Raw genomic sequence first — 16,848 nt, forward strand, 5'->3', positions numbered from 1 at the left:
GGTTGGTGCGTGTGCATGTGTTTGATCTGTGCGCTTGGAGTTGCTCTTTGGTTGTGTTAAGCTGCTGCAAATAGTGTCAGGGTACACCCGTCTAGCTCCGTCGGTAGAGCGCTGGCCTTTTAAGCCAGTGGTCGTGGGATGGATCCCCACGGGGGGTGCTTGCTTCTTTGCGATTCGGCTGTTGCCACGGGCGTGAGCGCCTAGTGCGTGCATTCGACTCGTGTGAGTCGTTGTTGCATCCGTTGTGCGTTGTTTGGCAGCACTCGTGGCTGTGCTTTATGTTGCGCATTCTTTTGTTTGCCTCGTTCACCTTGAGGATGTCAGCAATATTCAAAGATTCACATGCGACTTACCCACACTACTGCATCGGTGGCGTCAACCTAGTGCTGCGGAGACCAGGCGGGTTAGATACATGCTCCGGACCAGGGGCGGCGGGAGGGAAGGGGGGGCATTGACTTAGGTTGACTGGGTGGATGAGCTAGGTCATCTTACGAGGTAGAGATGGGTCAGCCAAAAGTAGCCTTTGGATTCGTAGAACTAAATGACTCGAATTAAGATGATTGCTTCCAATCTCCGTAATAGTCTGCACGGCTGTTTGGCAGGTACACACGAGTACGTTTTCTGCTCAATCGAGGCAGCCCAGATAGGCCACACGTAGTCCAGCTGAATGATTGTCTTTGCTCAAATCAGGAGCGAACGGCCCGTCAGATCTAACCACAGTTGTTACCAAGCTCTCGAGTGTTGCCTAGGTTTCCGAGCTGATGAAGAATCCGCTGCTGCGATTGTGTACATGAAGGGTTTGCATATTATCTTGTGTAACTTTGCTCAGATCAAGTGATGGTTCGGACTCGACTACGGTCGTTCTTGTGTAAATCTCTGTTGATGCTCCCGGATGTGTCCGGGGGTGTCCGTATCAACGTCGCTACCGGTATTGAATACATTACACGACTGTGTTGGCAAACGACAGAGCGAAGGGTCGGCCTGAGCGAGCGAGTGCAGTGATTGCCAAAATATGCATGCATAGCGTCTTGTAAGTGATCGAGATGTATTGCGCATGGCGAAACCTTAATCGTTGAATATGAAGGGGTTGATGACACTTGATTATATGTGGGGAGGTGAGTTGGTTGCAGCGTTTGTTTATGTGGTTTGTTTGTTGTTTTTGCGCCGGTTGGTGCGTGTGCATGTGTTGATCTGTGCGCTTAAGTTGCACTTTGGTTGTGTTAAGCTGCTGCAAATGGTGTCAGGGTACACCCGATGTAGCTCAGTCGGTAGAGCGCTGGCCTTTTAAGCCAGTGGTCGTGGGTTCGATCCCCACGGGGGGTGCTTCCTTCTTTGCGATTCGGCTGTTGCCACGGGCGTGAGCGCCTAGTGCGTGCATTCGACTCGTGTGAGTCGTTGTTGCATCCGCTGTGCGTTGTTTGGCAGCACTCGTGGCTGTGCTTTATGTTGCGCATTCTTTTGTTTGCCTCGTTCACCTTGAGGATGTCAGCAATATTCAAAGATTCACATGCGACTTACCCACACTACTGCATCGGTGGCGTCAACCTAGTGCTGCGGAGACCAGGCGGGTTAGATACCTGCTCCGGACCAGGGGCGTCGGGAGGGAAGGGGGGGCATTGACTTAGGTTGACTGGGTGGATGAGCTAGGTCATCTTACGAGGTAGAGATGGGTCAGCCAAAAGTAGCCTTTGGATTCGTTGAACTAAATGACTCGAATTAAGATGATTGCTTCCAATCTCCGTAATAGTCTGCACGGCCGTTTGGCAGGTACACACGAGTACGTTTTCTGCTCAATAGAGGCAGCCCAGATAGGCCACACGTAGTCCAGCTGAATGATTGTCTTTGCTCAAATCAGGAGCGAACGGCCCGTCAGATCTAACCGCAGTTGTTACCAAGCTCTCGAGTGTTGCCTAGGGTTCCGAGCTGATGAAGAATCCGCTGCTGCGATTGTGTACATAAAGGGTTTGCATATTATCTTGTGTAACTTTGCTCAGATCAAGTGATGGTTCGGACTCGACTACGGTCGTTCTTGTGTAAATCTCTGTTGATGCTCCCGGATGTGTCCGGGGGTGTCCGTATCAACGTCGCTACCGGTATTGAATACATTACACGACTGTGTTGGCAAACGACAGAGCGAAGGGTCGGCCTGAGCGAGCGAGTGCAGTGATTGCCAAAATATGCATGCATAGCGTCTTGTAAGTGATCGAGATGTATTGCGCATGGCGAAACCTTAATCGTTGGATATGAAGGGGTTGATGACACTTGAGTATATGTGGGGAGGTGGGTTGGTTGCAGCGTTTGTTTATGTGGTTTGTTTGTTGTTTTTGCGCCGGTTGGTGCGTGTGCATGTGTTGATCTGTGCGCTTGAGTTGCACTTTGGTTGTGTTAAGCTGCTGCAAATAGTGTCAGGGTACACCCGTCTAGCTCAGTCGGTAGAGCGCTGGCCTTTTAAGCCAGTGGTCGTGGGTTCGATCCCCACGGGGGGTGCTTCCTTCTTTGCGATCGGCTGTTGCCACGGGAGTGAGCGCCTAGTGCGTGCATTCGACTCGTGTGAGTCGTTGTTGCATCCGTTGTGCGTTGTTTGGCAGCACTCGTGGCTGTGCTTTATGTTGCGCATTTTTTTGTTTGCCTCGTTCACCTTGAGGATGTCAGCAATATTCAAAGATTTACAAGCGACTTGCCCACACTACTGCATCGGTGGCGTCAACCTAGTGCTGCGGAGACCAGGCGGGTTAGACACCTGCTCCGGACCAGGGGCGTCGGGAGAGAAGGGGGGGCATTGACTTAGGTTGACTGGGTGGATGAGCTAGGTCAGCTTACGAGGTAGAGATGGGTCAGCCAAAAGTAGCCTTTGGATTCGTAGAGCTAAATGACTCGAATTAAGATGATTGCTTCCAATCTCCGTAATAGTCTGCACGGCCGTTGGGCAGGTACACACGAGTACGTTTTCTGCTCAATAGAGGCAGCCCAGATAGGCCACACGTAGTCCAGCTGAATGACTGTCTTTGCTCAAATCAGGTGCGAGCGGCCCGTCAGATCTAACCGCAGTTGCTACCAAGCTCTCGAGTGCTGCCTAGGATTCCGGGCTGATGAAGAATCCGCTGCTGCGATTGTGTACATGAAGGGTTTGCATATTATCTTGTGTAACTTTGCTCCGATCAAGTGATGGTTCGGACTCGACTACGGTCGTTCTTGTGTAAATCTCGGTTGATGCTGATCCCGGATGTGTCCGGGGGTGTCCGTATCAACGTCGCTAGCGGTATTGAATACATTACACGACTGTGTTGGCAAACGACAGAGCGAAGGGTCGGCCTGAGCGAGCGAGTGCAGTGATTGCCAAAATATGCATGCATAGCGTCTTGTAAGTGATCGAGATGTATTGCGCATGGCGAAACCTTAATCGTTGGATATGAAGGGGTTGATGACACTTGATTATATGGGGGGAGGTGAGTTGGTTGCAGCGTTTGTTTATGTGGTTTGTTTGTTGTTTTTGAGCCGGTTGGTGCGTGTGCATGTGTTGATCTGTGCGCTTGAGTTGCACTTTGATTGTCTTAAGTTGCTGCAAGTGTTGTCAAGGTACACCCGTCTAGCTCAGTCGGTAGAGCGCTGGCCTTTTAAGCCAGTGGTCGTGGGTTCGATCCCCACGGGGGGTGCTTGCTTCTTTGCGATTCGGCTGTTGCCACGGGCGTGAGCGCCTAGTGCGTGCATTCGACTCGTGTGAGTCGTTGTTGCATCCGTTGTGCGTTGTTTGGCAGCACTCGTGGCTGTGCTTTATGTTGCGCATTCTTTTGTTTGCCTCGTTCACCTTGAGGATGTCAGCAATATTCAAAGATTCACATGCGACTTACCCACTGCATCGGTGGCGTCAACCTAGTGCTGCGGAGTTAGATACCTGCTCCGGACCAGGGGCGGCGGGAGGGAAGGGGGGGCATTGACTTAGGTTGACTGGGTGGATGAGCTAGGTCATCTTACGAGGTAGAGATGGGTCAGCCAAAAGTAGCCTTTGGATTCGTAGAACTAAATGGCTCGAATTAAGATGATTGCTTCCAATCTCCGTAATAGTCTGCACGGCCGTTTGGCAGGTACACACGAGTACGTTTTCTGCTCAATAGAGGCAGCCCAGATAGGCCACACGTAGTCCAGCTGAATAATTGTCTTTGCTCAAATCAGGAGCGAACGGCCCGTCAGATCTAACCGCAGCTGTTACCAAGCTCTCGAGTGTTGCCTAGGTTTCCGAGCTGATGAAGAATCCGCTGCTGCGATTGTGTACATGAAGGGTTTGCATATTATCTTGTGTAACTTTGCTCAGATCAAGTGATGGTTCGGACTCGACTACGGTCGTTCTTGTGTAAATCTCTGTTGATGCTGATCCCGGATGTGTCCGGGGGTGTCCGTATCAACGTCGCTACCGGTATTGAATACATTACACGACTGTGTTGGCAAACGACAGAGCGAAGGGTCGGCCTGAGCGAGCGAGTGCAGTGATTGCCAAAATATGCATGCATAGCGTCTTGTAAGTGATCGAGATGTATTGCGCATGGCGAATCCTTAATCGTTGGATATGAACGGGTTGATGACACTTGAGTATATGTGGGGAGGTGAGTTGGTTGCAGCGTTTGTTTATGTGGTTTGTTTGTTGTTTTTGCGCCGGTTGGTGCGTGTGCATGTGTTGATCTGTGCGCTTGAGTTGCACTTTGGTTGTGTTAAGTTGCTGCAAGTGTTGTCAAGGTACACCCGTCTAGCTCAGTCGGTAGAGCGCTGACCGTTTAAGCCAGTGGTCGTGGGTTTGATCCCCACGGGGGGTGCTTGCTTCTTTGCGATCCGGCTGTTGCCACGGTTGTGAGCGCCTAGTGCGTGCATTCGACTCGTGTGAGTCGTTGTTGCATCCGTTGTGCGTTGTTTGGCAGCACTTGTGGCTGTGCTTTATGTTGCGCATTCTTTTGTTTGCCTCGTTCACCTTGAAGATGTCAGCAATATTCAAAGATTCACATGCGACTTACCCACACTACTGCATCGGTGGCGTCAACCTAGTGCTGCGGAGACCAGGCGGGTTAGATACCTGCTCCGGACCAGGGGCGGCGGGAGGGAAGGGGGGGCATTGACTTAGGCTGACTGGGTGGATGAGCTAGGTCATCTTACGAGGTAGAGATGGGTCAGCCAAAAGTAGCCTTTGGATTCGTAGAACTAAATGACTCGAATTAAGATGATTGCTTCCAATCTCCGTAATAGTCTGCACGGCCGTTTGGCAGGTACACACGAGTACGTTTTCTGCTCAATAGAGGCAGCCCAGATAGGCCACACGTAGTCCAGCTGAATGATTGTCTTTGCTCAAATCAGGAGCGAACGGCCCGTCAGATCTAACCGCAGTTGTTACCAAGCTCTCGAGTGTTGCCTAGGTTTCCGAGCTGATGAAGAATCCGCTGCTGCGATTGTGTACATGAAGGGTTTGCATATTATCTTGTGTAACTTTGCTCAGATCAAGTGATGGTTCGGACTCGACTACGGTCGTTCTTGTGTAAATCTCTGTTGATGCTGATCCCGGATGTGTCCGGGGGTGTCCGTATCAACGTCGCTACCGGTATTGAATACATTACACGACTGTGTTGGCAAACGACAGAGCGAAGGGTCGGCCTGAGCGAGCGAGTGCAGTGATTGCCAAAATATGCATGCATAGCGTCTTGTAAGTGATCGAGATGTATTGCGCATGGCGAAACCTTAATCGTTGAATATGAAGGGGTTGATGACACTTGATTATATGTGGGGAGGTGAGTTGGTTGCAGCGTTTGTTTATGTGGTTTGTTTGTTGTTTTTGCGCCGGTTGGTGCGTGTGCATGTGTTGATCTGTGCGCTTAAGTTGCACTTTGGTTGTGTTAAGCTGCTGCAAATGGTGTCAGGGTACACCCGATGTAGCTCAGTCGGTAGAGCGCTGGCCTTTTAAGCCAGTGGTCGTGGGTTCGATCCCCACGGGGGGTGCTTCCTTCTTTGCGATTCGGCTGTTGCCACGGGCGTGAGCGCAAAGTGCGTGCATTCGACTCGTGTGAGTCGTTGTTGCATCCGTTGTGCGTTGTTTGGCAGCACTCGTGGCTGTGCTTTATGTTGCGCATTCTTTTGTTTGCCTCGTTCACCTTGAGGATGTCAGCAATATTCAAAGATTCACATGCGACTTACCCACACTACTGCATCGGTGGCGTCAACCTAGTGCTGCGGAGACCAGGCGGGTTAGATACCTGCTCCGGACCAGGGGCGTCGGGAGGGAAGGGGGGGGGCGGGCTGCAGGCATTGACTTAGGTTGACTGGGTGGATGAGCTAGGTCATCTTACGAGGTAGAGATGGGTCAGCCAAAAGTAGCCTTTGGATTCGTAGAACTAAATGACTCGAATTAAGATGATTGCTTCCAATCTCCGTAATAGTCTGCACGGCCGTTTGGCAGGTACACACGAGTACGTTTTCTGCTCAATAGAGGCAGCCCAGATAGGCCACACGTAGTCCAGCTGAATGATTGTCTTTGCTCAAATCAGGAGCGAACGGCCCGTCAGATCTAAGCGCAGTTGTTACCAAGCTCTCGAGTGCTGCCTAGGTTTCCGGGCTGATGAAGAATCCGCTGCTGCGATTGTGTACATGAAGAGTTTGCATATTATCTTGTGTAACTTTGCTCAGATCAAGTGATGGTTCGGACTCGACTACGGTCGTTCTTGTGTAAATCTCTGTTGATGCTGATCCCGGATGTGTCCGGGGGTGTCCGTATCAACGTCGCTACCGGTATTGAATACATTACACGACTGTGTTGGCAAACGACAGAGCGAAGGGTCGGCCTGAGCGAGCGAGTGCAGTGATTGCCAAAATATGCATGCATAGCGTCTTGTAAGTGATCGAGATGTATTGCGCATGGCGAAACCTTAATCGTTGGATATGAAGGGGTTGATGACACTTGATTATATGTGGGGAGGTGAGTTGGTTGCAGCGTTTGTTTATGTGGTTTGTTTGCTGTTTTTGCGCCGGTTGGTGCGTGTGCATGTGTTGATCTGTGCGCTTGAGTTGCACTTTGGTTGTGTTAAGTTGCTGCAAATGTTGTCAGGGTACACCCGTCTAGCTCAGTCGGTAGAGCGCTGGCCTTTTAAGCCAGTGGTCGTGGGTTCGATCCCCACGGGGGGTGCTTGCTTCTTTGCGATTCGGCTGTTGCCACGGTTGTGAGCGCCTAGTGCGTGCATTCGACTCGTGTGAGTCGTTGTTGCATCCGTTGTGCGTTGTTTGGCAGCACTCGTGGCTGTGCTTTATGTTGCGCATTCTTTTGTTTGCCTCGTTCACCTTGAGGATGTCAGCAATATTCAAAGATTCACATGCGACTTGCCCACACTACTGCATCGGTGGCGTCAACCTAGTGCTGCGGAGACCAGGCGGGTTAGATACCTGCTCCGGACCAGGGGCGGCGGGAGGGAAGGGGGGGGGGCATTGACTTAGGTTGACTGGGTGGATGAGCTAGGTCATCTTACGAGGTAGAGATGGGTCAGCCAAAAGTAGCCTTTGGATTCGTAGAACTAAATGACTCTAATTAAGATGATTGCTTCCAATCTCCGTAATAGTCTGCACGGCCGTTGGGCAGGTACACACGAGTACGTTTTCTGCTCAATAGAGGCAGCCCAAATAGGCCACACGTAGTCCAGCTGAATGATTGTCTTTGCTCAAATCAGGAGCGAACGGCCCGTCAGATCTAACCGCAGTTGTTACCAAGCTCTCGAGTGTTGCCTAGGTTTCCGAGCTGATGAAGAATCCGCTGCTGCGATTGTGTACATGAAGGGTTTGCATATTATCTTGTGTAACTTTGCTCAGATCAAGTGATGGTTCGGACTCGACTACGGTCGTTCTTGTGTAAATCTCTGTTGATGCTGATCCCGGATGTGTCCGGGGGTGTCCGTATCAACGTCGCTACCGGTATTGAATACATTACACGACTGTGTTGGCAAACGACAGAGCGAAGGGTCGGCCTGAGCGAGCGAGTGCAGTGATTGCCAAAATATGCATGCATAGCGTCTTGTAAGTGATCGAGATGTATTACTCATAGCGAAACCTTAATCGTTGGATATGAAGGGGTTGATGACACCTGATTATATGTGGGGAGGTGAGTTGGTTGCAGCGTTTGTTTATGTGGCAGTTGTTTTTGCGCCGGTTGGTGCGTGTGCATGTGTTGATCTGTGCGCTTGAGTTGCACTTTGGTTGTGTTAAGCTGCTGCAAATGGTGTCAGGGTACACCCGTTGTAGCTCAGTCGGTAGAGCGCTGGCCTTTTAAGCCAGTGGTCGTGGGTTCGAGCCCCACGGGGGGTGCTTGCTTCTTTACGATCGGCTGTTGCCACGGGCGTGAGCGCCTAGTGCGTGCATTCGACTCGTGCGAGTCGTTGTTGCATCCGTTGTGCGTTGTTTAGCAGCACCCGTGGCTGTGATTTATGTTGCGCATTCTTTTGTTTGCCTCCTTCACCTTGAGGATGTCAGCAATATTCAAAGATTCACATGCGACTTACCCACACTACTGCATCGGTGGCGTCAAAATAGTGCTGCGGAGACCAGTCGGGTTGGACACCTGCTCCGGACCAGGGGCGGCGGGAGGAAAGGGGGGCATTGACTTAGGTTGACTGGGTGGATGAGCTAGGTCATCTTACGAGGTAGAGATGGGTCAGCCAAAAGTAGCCTTTGGATTCGTAGAACTAAATGACTCGAATTAAGATGATTGCTTCCAATCTCCGTAATAGTCTGCACGGCCGTTTGGCAGGTACACACGAGTACGTTTTCTGCTCAATAGAGGCAGCCCAGATAGGCCACACGTAGTCCAGCTGAATGATTGTCTTTGCTCAAATCAGGAGCGAACGGCCCGTCAGATCTAACCGCAGTTGTTACCAAGCTCTCGAGTGTTGCCTAGGGTTCCGAGCTGATGAAGAATCCGCTGCTGCGATTGTGTACATGAAGGGTTTGCATATTATCTTGTGTAACTTTGCTCAGATCAAGTGATGGCTCGGACTCGACTACGGTCGTTCTTGTGTAAATCTCTGTTGATGCTGATCCCGGATGTGTCCGGGGGTGTCCGTATCAACGTCGCTACCGGTATTGAATACATTACACGACTGTTGGCAAACGACAGAGCGAAGGGTCGGCCTGAGCGAGCGAGTGCAGTGATTGCCAAAATATGCATGCATAGCGTCTTGTAAGTGATCGAGATGTATTGCGCATGGCGAATCCTTAATCGTTGGATATGAAGGGGTTGATGACACTTGAGTATATGTGGGGAGGTGGGTTGGTTGCAGCGTTTGTTTATGTGGTTTGTTTGTTGTTTTTGCGCCGGTTGGTGCGTGTGCATGTGTTGATCTGTGCGCTTGAGTTGCACTTTGGTTGTGTTAAGTTGCTGCAAATGTTGTCAAGGTACACCCGTCTAGCTCAGTCGGTAGAGCGCTGGCCTTTTAAGCCAGTGGTCGTGGGTTCGATCCCCACGGGGGGTGCTTGCTTCTTTGCGATCGGCTGTTGCCACGGGAGTGAGCGCCTAGTGCGTGCATTCGACTCGTGCGAGTCGTTGTTGCATCTGTTGTGCGTTGTTTGGCAGCACTCGTGGCTGTGCTTTATGTTGCGCATTCTTTTGTTTGCCTCGTTCACCTTGAGGATGTCAGCAATATTCAAAGATTCACATGCGACTTGCCCACACTACTGCATCGGTGGCGTCAACCTAGTGCTGCGGAGACCAGGAGGGTTAGATACCTGCTCCGGACCAGGGGCGGCGGGAGGGAAGGGGGGGGGGCATTGACTTAGGTTGACTGGGTGGATGAGCTAGGTCATCTTACGAGGTAGAGATGGGTCAGCCAAAAGTAGCCTTTGGATTCGTAGAACTAAATGACTCGAATTAAGATGATTGCTTCCAATCTCCGTAATAGTCTGCACGGCCGTTTGGCAGGTACACACGAGTACGTTTTCTGCTCAATAGAGGCAGCCCAGATAGGCCACACGTAGTCCAGCTGAATGATTGTCTTTGCTCAAATCAGGAGCGAACGGCCCGTCAGATCTAACCGCAGTTGTTACCAAGCTCTCGAGTGTTGCCTAGGGTTCCGAGCTGATGAAGAATCCGCTGCTGCGATTGTGTACATGAAGGGTTTGCATATTATCTTGTGTAACTTTGCTCAGATCAAGTGATGGTTCGGACTCGACTACGGTCGTTCTTGTGTAAATCTCTGTTGATGCTGATCCCGGATGTGTCCGGGGGTGTCCGTATCAACGTCGCTACCGGTATTGAATACATTACACGACTGTGTTGGCAAACGACAGAGCGAAGGGTCGGCCTGAGCGAGCGAGTGCAGTGATTGCCAAAATATGCATTCATAGCGTCTTGTAAGTGATCGAGATGTATTGCGCATGGCGAAACCTTAATCGTTGGATATGAAGGGGTTGATGACACTTGATTATATGTGGGGAGGTGGGTTGGTTGCAGCGTTTGTTTATGTGGTTTGTTTGCTGTTTTTGCGCCGGTTGGTGCGTGTGCATGTGTTGATCTGTGCGCTTGAGTTGCACTTTGGTTGTGTTAAGTTGCTGCAAGTGCTGTCAAGGTACACCCGTCTAGCTCAGTTGGTAGAGCGCTGGCCTTTTAAGCCAGTGGTCGTGGGTTCGAGCCCCACGGGGGGTGCTTGCTTCTTTGCGATCGGCTGTTGCCACGGGCGTGAGCGCTTAGTGCGTGCATTTGACTCGTGCGAGTCGTTGTTGCATCCGTTGTGCGTTGTTTGGCAGCACTCGTGGCTGTGCTTTATGTTGCGCATTCTTTTGTTCGCCTCGTTCACCTTGAGGATGTCAGCAATATTCAAAGATTCACAAGCGACTTGCCCACGCTACTGCATCGGTGGCGTCAACCTAGTGCTGCGGAGACCAGGCGGGTTAGACACCTGCTCCGGACCAGGGGCGGCGGGAGGAAAGGGGGGGGCGGGCTGCAGGCATTGACTTAGGTTGACTGGGTGGATGAGCTAGGTCATCTTACGAGGTAGAGATGGGTCAGCCAAAAGTAGCCTTTGGATTCGTAGAACTAAATGGCTCGAATTAAGATGATTGCTTCCAATCTCCGTAATAGTCTGCACGGCCGTTTGGCAGGTACACACGAGTACCTTTTCCGCTCAATAGAGGCAGCCCAGATAGGCCACACGTAGTCCAGCTGAATGATTGTCTTTGCTCAAATCAGGAGCGAACGGCCCGTCAGATCTAACCGCAGTTGTTACCAAGCTCTCGAGTGCTGCCTAGGTTTCCGGGCTGATGAAGAATCCGCTGCTGCGATTGTGTACATGAAGGGTTTGCATATTATCTTGTGTAACTTTGCTCAGATCAAGTGATGGTTCGGACTCGACTACGGTCGTTCTTGTGTAAATCTCTGTTGATGCTGATCCCGGATGTGTCCGGGGGTGTCCGTATCAACGTCGCTACCGGTATTGAATACATTACACGACTGTGTTGGCAAACGACAGAGCGAAGGGTCGGCCTGAGCGAGCGAGTGCAGTGATTGCCAAAATATGCATGCATAGCGTCTTGTAAGTGATCGAGATGTATTGCGCATGGCGAAACCTTAATCGTTGGATATGAAGGGGTTGATGACACTTGATTATATGTGGGGAGGTGAGTTGGTTGCAGCGTTTGTTTATGTGGTTTGTTTGCTGTTTTTGCGCCGGTTGGTGCGTGTGCATGTGTTGATCTGTGCGCTTGAGTTGCACTTTGGTTGTGTTAAGTTGCTGCAAATGGTGTCAGGGTACACCCGTCTAGCTCAGTCGGTAGAGCGCTGGCCTTTTAAGCCAGTGGTCGTGGGTTCGAGCCCCACGGGGGGTGCTTGCTTCTTTGCGATCGGCTGTTGCCACGGGCGTGAGCGCCTAGTGCGTGCATTCGACTCGTGCGAGTCGTTGTTGCATCTTTTGTGCGTGTTTGGCAGCACTCGTGGCTGTGCTTTATGTTGCGCATTCTTTTGTTTGCCTCGTTCACCTTGAGGATGTCAGCAATATTCAAAGATTCACATGCGACTTACCCACACTACTGCATCGGTGGCGTCAACCTAGTGCTGCGGAGACCAGGCGGGTTAGATACCTGCTCCGGACCAGGGGCGGCGGGAGGGAGGGGGGGGCGGGCTGCAGGCATTGACTTAGGTTGACTGGGTGGATGAGCTAGGTCATCTTACGAGGTAGAGATGGGTCAGCCAAAAGTAGCCTTTGGATTCGTAGAACTAAATGACTCGAATTAAGATGATTGCTTCCAATCTCCGTAATAGTCTGCACGGCCGTTGGGCAGGTACACACGAGTACGTTTTCTGCTCAATAGAGGCAGCCCAGATAGGCCACACGTAGTCCAGCTGAATGACTGTCTTTGCTCAAATCAGGAGCGAATGGCCCGTCAGATCTAACCGCAGTTGCTACCAAGCTCTCGAGTGCTGCCTAGGTTTCCGGGCTGATGAAGAATCCGCTGCTGCGATTGTGTACATGAAGGGTTTGCACCTTATCTTGTGTAACTTTGCTCAGATCAAGTGATGGTTCGGACTCGACTACGGTCGTTCTTGTGTAAATCTCTGTTGATGCTGATCCCGGATGTGTCCGGGGGTGTCCGTATCAACGTCGCTACCGGTATTGAATACATTACACGACTGTGTTGGCAAACGACAGAGCGAAGGGTCGGCCTGAGCGAGCGAGTGCAGTGATTGCCAAAATATGCATGCATAGCGTCTTGTAAGTGATCGAGATGTATTGCGCATGGCGAAACCTTAATCGTTGGATATGAAGGGGTTGATGACACTTGATTATATGTGGGGAGGTGGGTTGGTTGCAGCGTTTGTTTATGTGGTTTGTTTGCTGTTTTTGCGCCGGTTGGTGCGTGTGCATGTGTTGATCTGTGCGCTTGAGTTGCACTTTGGTTGTGTTAAGTTGCTGCAAGTGTTGTCAAGGTACACCCGTCTAGCTCAGTCGGTAGAGCGCTGGCCTTTTAAGCCAGTGGTCGTGGGTTCGATCCCCACGGGGGGTGCTTGCTTCTTTGCGATCGGCTGTTGCCACGGGCGTGAGCGCCTAGTGCGTGCATTCGACTCGTGCGAGTCGTTGTTGCATCTTTTGTGCGCTGTTTGGCAGCACTCGTAGCTGTGCTTTATGTTGCGCATTCTTTTGTTTGCCTCGTTCACCTTGAGGATGTCAGCAATATTCAAAGATTCACAAGCGACTTGCCCACGCTACTGCATCGGTGGCGTCAACCTAGTGCTGCGGAGACCAGGCGGGTTAGACACCTGCTCCGGACCAGGGGCGGCGGGAGGAAAGAGGGGGGGGGCGGGCTGCAGGCATTGACTTAGATTGACTGGGTGGATGAGCTAGGTCATCTTACGAGGTAGAGATGGGTCAGCCAAAAGTAGCCTTTGGATTCGTAGAACTAAATGGCTCGAATTAAGATGATTGCTTCCAATCTCCGTAATAGTCTGCACGGCCGTTTGGCAGGTACACACGAGTACGCTTTCTGCTCAATAGAGGCAGCCCAGATAGGCCACACGTAGTCCAGCTGAATGATTGTCTTTGCTCAAATCAGGAGCGAACGGCCCGTCAGATCTAACCGCAGTTGTTACCAAGCTCTCGAGTGTTGCCTAGGTTTCCGAGCTGATGAAGAATCCGCTGCTGCGATTGTGTACATGAAGGGTTTGCATATTATCTTGTGTAACTTTGCTCAGATCAAGTGATGGTTCGGACTCGACTACGGTCGTTCTTGTGTAAATCTCTGTTGATGCTGATCCCGGATGTGTCCGGGGGTGTCCGTATCAACGTCGCTACCGGTATTGAATACATTACACGACTGTGTTGGCAAACGACAGAGCGAAGGGTCGGCCTGAGCGAGCGAGTGCAGTGATTGCCAAAATATGCATGCATAGCGTCTTGTAAGTAATCGAGATGTATTGCGCATGGCGAAACCTTAATCGTTGGATATGAAGGAGTTGATGACACTTGAGTATATGTGGGGAGGTGGGTTGGTTGCAGCGTTTGTTTATGTGGTTTGTTTGTTGTTTTTGCGCCGGTTGGTGCGTGTGCATGTGTTGATCTGTGCGCTTGAGTTGCACTTTGGTTGTGTTAAGTTGCTGCAAATGGTGTCAGGGTACACCCGTCTAGCTGAGCGCTGGCCTTTTAAGCCAGTGGTCGTGGGTTCGATCCCCACGGGGGGTGCTAGCTTCTTTGCGATCGGCTGTTGCCACGGTTGTGAGCGCCTAGTGCGTGCATTCGACTCGTGCGAGTCGTTGTTGCATCCGTTGTGCGTTGTTTGGCAGCACTCGTGGCTGTGCTTTATGTTGCGCATTCTTTTGTTTGCCTCGTTCACCTTGAGGATGTCAGCAATATTCAAAGATTCACATGCGACTTACCCACACTACTGCATCGGTGGCGTCAACCTAGTGCTGCGGAGACCAGGCGGGTTAGATACCTGCTCCGGACCAGGGGCGGCGGGAGGGAAGGGGGGCATTGACTTAGGTTGACTGGGTGGATGAGCTAGGTCATCTTACGAGGTAGAGATGGGTCAGCCAAAAGTAGCCTTTGGATTCGTAGAACTAAATGACTCGAATTAAGATGATTGCTTCCAATCTCCGTAATAGTCTGCACGGCCGTTTGGCAGGTACACACGAGTACGTCTTCTGCTCAATAGAGGCAGCCCAGATAGGCCACACGTAGTCCAGCTGAATGATTGTCTTTGCTCAAATCAGGAGCGAACGGCCCGTCAGATCTAACCGCAGTTGTTACCAAGCTCTCGAGTGCTGCCTAGGTTTCCGGGCTGATGAAGAATCCGCTGCTGCGATTGTGTACATGAAGGGTTTGCATATTATCTTGTGTAACTTTGCTCAGATCAAGTGATGGTTCGGACTCGACTACGGTCGTTCTTGTGTAAATCTCTGTTGATGCTGATCCCGGATGTGTCCGGGGGTGTCCGTATCAACGTCGCTACCGGTATTGAATACATTACACGACTGTGTTGGCAAACGACAGAGCGAAGGGTCGGCCTGAGCGAGCGAGTGCAGTGATTGCCAAAATATGCATGCATAGCGTCTTGTAAGTGATCGAGATGTATTGCGCATGGCGAAACCTTTATCGTTGGATATGAAGGGGTTGATGACACTTGAGTATATGTGGGGAGGTGGGTTGGTTGCAGCGTTTGTTTATGTGGTTTGTTTGCTGTTTTTGCGCCGGTTGGTGCGTGTGCATGTGTTGATCTGTGCGCTTGAGCTGCACTTTGGTTGTGTTAAGTTGCTGCAAATGGTGTCAGGGTACACCCGTCTAGCTGAGCGCTGGCCTTTTAAGCCAGTGGTCGTGGGTTCGATTTCCACGGGGGGTGCTTGCTTCTTTGCGATCGGCTGTTGCCACGGGCGTGAGCGCCTAGTGCGTGCATTCGACTCGTGCGAGTCGTTGTTGCATCTTTTGTGCGCTGTTTGGCAGCACTCGTAGCTGTGCTTTATGTTGCGCATTCTTTTGTTTGCCTCGTTCACCTTGAGGATGTCAGCAATATTCAAAGATTCACATGCGACTTACCCACACTACTGCATCGGTGGCGTCAACCTAGTGCTGCGGAGACCAGGCGGGTTAGATACCTGCTCTGGACCAGGGGCGGCGGGAGGGAAGGGGAGGCATTGACTTAGGTTGACTGGGTGGATGAGCTAGGTCATCTTACGAGGTAGAGATGGGTCAGCCAAAAGTAGCCTTTGGATTCGTTGAACTAAATGACTCGAATTAAGATGATTGCTTCCAATCTCCGTAATAGTCTGCACGGCCGTTTGGCAGGTACACACGAGTACGTTTTCTGCTCAATAGAGGCAGCCCAGATAGGCCACACGTAGTCCAGCTGAATGATTGTCTTTGCTCAAATCAGGAGCGAACGGCCCGTCAGATCTAACCGCAGCTGTTACCAAGCTCTCGAGTGTTGCCTAGGTTTCCGAGCTGATGAAGAATCCGCTGCTGCGATTGTGTACATGAAGGGTTTGCATATTATCTTGTGTAACTTTGCTCAGATCAAGTGATGGTTCGGACTCGACTACGGTCGTTCTTGTGTAAATCTCTGTTGATGCTGATCCCGGATGTGTCCGGGGGTGTCCGTATCAACGTCGCTACCGGTATTGAATACATTACACGACTGTGTTGGCAAACGACAGAGCGAAGGGTCGGCCTGAGCGAGCGAGTGCAGTGATTGCCAAAATATGCATGCATAGCGTCTTGTAAGTGATCGAGATGTATTGCGCATGGCGAAACCTTAATCGTTGGATATGAAGGGGTTGATGACACTTGAGTATATGTGGGGAGGTGGGTTGGTTGCAGCGTTTGTTTATGTGGTTTGTTTGTTGTTTTTGCGCCGGTTGGTGCGTGTGCATGTGTTGATCTGTGCGCTTGAGTTGCACTTTGGTTGTGTTAAGTTGCTGCAAATGTTGTCAGGGTACACCCGTCTAGCTCAGTCGGTAGAGCGCTGGCCTTTTAAGCCAGTGGTCGTGGGTTTGATCCCCACGGGGGGTGCTTCCTTCTTTGCGATCGGCTGTTGCCACGGTTGTGAGCGCCTAGTGCGTGCATTCGACTCGTGCGAGTCGTTGTTGCATCTTTTGTGCGTGTTTGGCAGCACTCGTGGCTGTGCTTTATGTTGCGCATTCTTTTGTTTGCCTCGTTCACCTTGAGGATGTCAGCAATATTCAAAGATTCACATGCGACTTACCCACACTACTGCATCGGTGGCGTCAACCTAGTGCTGCGGAGACTAGGCGGGTTGGACACCTGCTCCGGACCAGGGGCGGCGGGAGGGAAGGGGGGGGGCGGGCTGCAGGCATTGACTTAGGTTGACTAGGTGGATGAGCTAGGTCATCTTACGAGG

The 16,848-nt window shown here is 51.3% G+C and overlaps 1 non-coding gene across 1 annotated transcript; it reads left to right on the forward strand.

Annotated features, from left to right (window-relative positions):
• The first annotated feature begins 14,113 nt into the window (after positions 1-14,113).
• On the forward strand, positions 14,114-14,177 carry PITG_27597. The gene has a single exon. It is a non-coding gene; the product is annotated as a tRNA-Lys (tRNA).
• The last annotated feature ends 2,671 nt before the right edge of the window (positions 14,178-16,848 follow it).

Source organism: Phytophthora infestans, genomic scaffold (genome assembly GCF_000142945.1).
Source record: "Phytophthora infestans T30-4 supercont1.24 genomic scaffold, whole genome shotgun sequence".
NCBI classification, from domain to species: Eukaryota; Oomycota; class Peronosporomycetes; order Peronosporales; family Peronosporaceae; genus Phytophthora; species Phytophthora infestans.